Source organism: Cucurbita pepo, chromosome LG04 (genome assembly GCF_002806865.2).
Source record: "Cucurbita pepo subsp. pepo cultivar mu-cu-16 chromosome LG04, ASM280686v2, whole genome shotgun sequence".
NCBI lineage: Eukaryota > Viridiplantae > Streptophyta > Magnoliopsida > Cucurbitales > Cucurbitaceae > Cucurbita > Cucurbita pepo.
The window spans coordinates 3510280-3515300 of record NC_036641.1 but is presented as its reverse complement, the minus strand read 5'-3'; the positions used below and the strand labels follow the sequence as shown (position 1 = coordinate 3515300).

The 5021-nt window shown below is 38.5% G+C and overlaps 1 long non-coding RNA gene across 1 annotated transcript; it reads right to left on the bottom strand.

Annotated features, from left to right (window-relative positions):
• Nucleotides 1–421: 421 nt before the first annotated feature.
• Nucleotides 422–1038, bottom strand: LOC111792112. Its single transcript, XR_002814733.1, has 3 exons — nucleotides 860–1038; nucleotides 550–780; nucleotides 422–463 (listed from the first exon to the last, which is right to left on the bottom strand). It is a non-coding gene; the product is annotated as an uncharacterized LOC111792112 (long non-coding RNA).
• Nucleotides 1039–5021: the final 3983 nt, after the last annotated feature.

The following is a 5021-nucleotide window of genomic DNA, read 5'->3' as shown; positions in this document are numbered from 1 at the left end:
TGAAAAATAACAGAGTGTGCATGCAACCGTCGTCTAATATTATCGTACATAATTCATGCAATTAGATATGCATACTCCATGGGGTGATGGCCTCCATCATACACCCGAAAAGCGGGGTTTGCGCTCAACGGGGCGAGGTTATCCCTCAAGTGCCCGAAACGCTGAGTTCACTATTTCAACATGAATTAAACATATGCATACATATAACGGAAGATTAATGCAGACAAGCAACACCCAGATAATTCACCCAATACGCTCATAAAAAAAATTAATCTGCCTAATCTCATTCATGGAAAACTAATCTAATGCAAATGTACTAGCATGCATGAATTCCAAGCGAATCCTACAAGTATTTCTTCCTAAATACCGGGTGGTGACTTACTTGGTTGATGTGTGCCCCTTCGCTAGCGTTCCCATGCCCGTAAAGTGTCTAAAAAAATACTGATTTTCCCCAATTAGGTCCCTATTCGCATAAAAACATCGTTAGAATTGGAATCAGGGCAGAAATAGGCCAAACAAAAGTTTGGCGGATGGAAAACAGAAATTCACGCGCTCCCACGTGCTGCCACGCATCCTCACGCGCCACCATGAACCCAAACGAAGTCTAGTCGTGGGTGTCAGTGCGGGTTGGATTCTACAATCGTACTTCACTGGGCCGGTTTGACACGTGACTTGTCAAAAAAATTTCTCTCTCCAACGTTCTTGGAAATCGGCTCGGATCTTCCCCTTCGGACCAGAATTTCGGCTGGTTTCCTTCATGAATCTTGTGGAGAATTCCCTCTAGATGAGCATATCAAAATTTCAGACCTTGATTTACAACAGAGAGTTCTAGATTTGAGAAAAATGATCAAGATCTTACCTTGCCGATTTTCTCGATCTCGTGATGGAAAACGGGACTCCGAATACCAACATCTTCTTCTTCCTTCCAAGAAGTCCTTGTCATTAGATCGTGGCTGGCGGCAACTTTCAGCGGTGGTTCGATGAGTTTTCGGATGGTTCTTTCTTTCTTCTCTCTAGGTTTTCTCTCAAAACTCTCTTCCTCTCTTTTCCTCTTTTGTCACACAATTGCTAGAACAAAATAATTCAAGTCAAAACAATAATCAAGTAGAACATGCAATAAATCACAATAATAATTTTGAAATAAATAGGAAAGAGTTGGAGAAAATGACACCGTAGTTTTATAGTGGTTCGGTCAAACTCGACCTACTCCACTCCCCAAGCGCCTCTTGGGAATTTGAATAAAGAACTTTCTCGACTCTTTCCACGGATCTGAGCCAAACCGCTACACCGCTCTTTTTACGAGCTCAAGAGCAAACTCAATCCTTTCCACGGCGCAGGATCAAACCGATACAAGTATTTGAGTTTGATAATAACACACCACAACTCTCTCAAAGAGTAGATTTACAATTTGGGACACTCACAACTATTTTATCACAATACAATAATAATCCCTCTCAAGAATAAGATGAAGAGAAATAAACTTGTAAGCTTGGAGAGAGCAACAAAAAATGGAGACTTTGAACAAATGAGGATTGAAGAATGTATGTAAGTTGTGTATTTTAAAATGTGGGGGAAGATGAGTTTATATAGAGGAGAAAAGTGGCAAAATGTACGAATTAATATTGACCATTGGATTGTGTTAGGAATAATGGAAGGTGGAGATCAAAAGTAAATAAATAAGAAAATTTTCCAAATTCATGTATTTAAATTTATTAATATAATAATAATAAAAATTTATGTGAGTAACGGTCAAACGAAAATTCAAAATTTATTATAAATATAATAATATAATAATAATAAAAACTATGTGAGTAACTACCAAAATTTTAAAATATAATAATATAATAATATAATATAGTAATAATAAAAATGGATGTGGGTAACTGTTAGATTCAAATTTATATTTTGTAAAAATAATTTTATTTAGAAATAAAATAATAAGAAAAACTCCACCATTGGTTACTCTTCCAACATTATAAATGTCATACTTTGATATATTTTGATTTGTCCATCATTTTGATTTTGCTGCCACATCATCATGTCGGGTATGTTGCCTCGACTCTAATTCTTTGTTTTAGCTCTAATTTGAGTAATTGAAAAGTCGTTGTAATCGTTATTCCCGACCTTATACGGTAGACAGTTCAAAATACTGAAAATAGTTAAAATTAAAAGTAGGTTTGTTATCATCAAAACATCAATCAATTAATTGATTGAAATTAGTTAAAGTGAGATCAAGGGCCAAAAAGCAACATAATTGTCCAAGCATTGGTAAAGTTTCACATCTTCCACTAGTGTAGATAAAACTCAAATAACTTTTCAACAGACCACTAAGTAGAAGTTCAACTATAAAGTTTTCGATCCTCAAAGCTTGAAATTTTTTGTGTAGTTTAAGCCCTTACAACACATTCAAATCATTGTCATTACATGTTAAAATATCATGACTAGCTCGATAAGGTCAAACTCAATTATTGTATAAGTCCATTGTCTACTCATTTTAGGAAAATGATTTACGTATTTTAGAAATAAATAATTAGATATTTTAGGAATAAATTATCTAGCCTCTCCTATAAACACCCCTCCACGTGACCAAGGTTTTCATCCCAAAAAATCACAGGTAGTCTCAAGTAGAGCCAAGTGAAGTAGTATTCTATAGAATATCTTGTAATCTCTTCTCAAGAGTGTCTTGTAATATCTTCTTGATTGGTGTTAATAAATAGTGTGAATGTTTCCCACAAAGAGTTATGTTCATCAATCTAGTATGAGAGCGAGGTTTGCGTGGGTTGTCTGATCTCTTAGAATTTTTAGTATGCTCTGTGGTTGCAGTTATGTCTAATCTTCTACATCGAACACAATTTCTTGAGATTATTAGTGTTTGAGTTTCTTTGTGTCATGAGTAGTCCGTGACTCTGTAAGTTTTATGTTGAAAAAAGCTCGTTTGGTATTAATGAGGTATAACTAAAACGATCAGTGATTTCAAAATCGTTGGAGGAATCAAGAAACTCAAAAACTACAACACGGGGGCAACATGCATGATCTCTTATTTATAAGAACATGATCTTTGGGAAGTCGTTGGCAAGAGTGAAACTACGTCGTCAGAGGAGGATTCTAATGGCGCCTTGCGCAAAGGGAGAATCAAAGTAGGCAAAACAATATTTATCTTGAAAACCACAATCGAAGAAGAGATCTTAGAACACATTTGAGATGACAAGACATCAAAAGAAGCATGAGACACGTTCGTGATGTTTTTCTCAAAAAAGAATGATACGAGACTATATAACTTCTGAGAACGAGCTATTATCAATTTCACAACGTGACATGAAGATTGTTTAGTACTTCCATAGGGTCAAGTCGATATGTTTGGAGATTACTGAACTAGACCTGAAGTTCATCATTGGCGAAACTCGAATGAAGAGGATAAATATCCACGGATTGCGACTAGAGTATAGATGTAACGATACACTTTCTGAGGAGAGAGGAGAGAGAGAAAAAAAAAAGGGCCCCCGCCGAAAATCACGAGATTTCGGCGGGATCCNGCTAGGTTAGATGTTTCTTGCCGTGAAATGCTATGCATGCTTTGTTTATGTATGTGATTCTTGCAGTGAATTGCTATGTATGCCATGTTTATGAATATGATGTTGTGACGCGTTTTGTCGCCCTGTATGTATGATGAGCTTGATTGACATGTCATGATTGTAATGAGAACCCCACATGCCATGAATGAGATGACTAGTATGCTAGGATATGCTTGCTCAATGTGGACCCGGTTATGCTATGTTATGCTTGCCTAATGTGGACCCGGTTATGCTATGTAATGCGGCGAGGGGATGGAGCGTCGTATGTGTAATGCCATGGAGGTAAATCTTAAGAACCTCATGCACGCTATGGTTATGTACCTGGGGCACTCCCCCGTTATGCTACTGATGGTATGGATGCGTATATTCGATATTGTGTTCGCCACGATATCATGCAAGCCCTCCTTTGTCCGTGGCGTCCGGTATTGTATGTCATACATACCCGACCAAGCCAGGCCCAGGGAGTTCGCTTGCGAGCTCGCCTGGTGGGCCCACAGTCACACACGTGGGCCATGTGTGGGAAATTACCATGCATCCACCCCGCCCGGACAAGGCAAGGGCCTAAGGCCATGGGAAGGAATGGAAGACAAACCCCTCTCTCAGCTTCGTTCTTCTAACATTGTGCGGCATGTATGGTAATGATGTAAGACATGTATGGGTATTCTTTGTGACATGTATGTGTGTTGTTGTGTGCAACTGCTTGTATCCGAATGTATGAATATATGCTTAACCCCAACAGTGGGGTGACTTACTAGGTATTTTATATAATACTCAAGCCACGTGCTACCAATATTTTCAGGAAAGGGCAAGGCTCCCATGTACGGGTGACGGTGGATGATGCGAAGGGCCATGGAAATCTTGAGGAGAGTTTGGGTTCTTAGTTTTGCGAATTGTTTCCTCTAGTTCTCTGTTGATTACTTCTAGGCTAGGTTGTCGCAATTGTTTTCCTAGGTATGAACTGCTTAAATTGATGAATGGATTTTCGTTATTGAGACTGTCCCACGTGAACTCTCGTCCTGTTGATTTGACGAGTATAAGGTAACGTCGCTAATTAGGGTGGAGAAAATTAGGGGCGTTACAATAGATGCTTCGTTATTGCTGTACAAGGATAGTCTGCTCAACCATCACTTGTAGAGTTTGAAAATTGTTTAGGCAGCCAAGAAGTCATGGCTAAGCAAATGGAAGGCATCACGTTGAAGATTGAAGAAGAAACACTCTACTCAACTAAAAGTGGGAGCAACAATAAGCCACATGAATACAAAAAATGGTGACAAAGGAAGAAACCACTAAGAAACTGCACAACCTTGGAAAGCTTAGAAGAACAACCACAAGAGTTCTCAAGGGAAGAGATTTAAAGGTATTTGCTACAATTGCGGGAAGAAGGGTCACACGTCCATGTATTATTGGTCGAGGAAAAAGTCTATTGAAAGCAATGTGGCAACCTCCAAA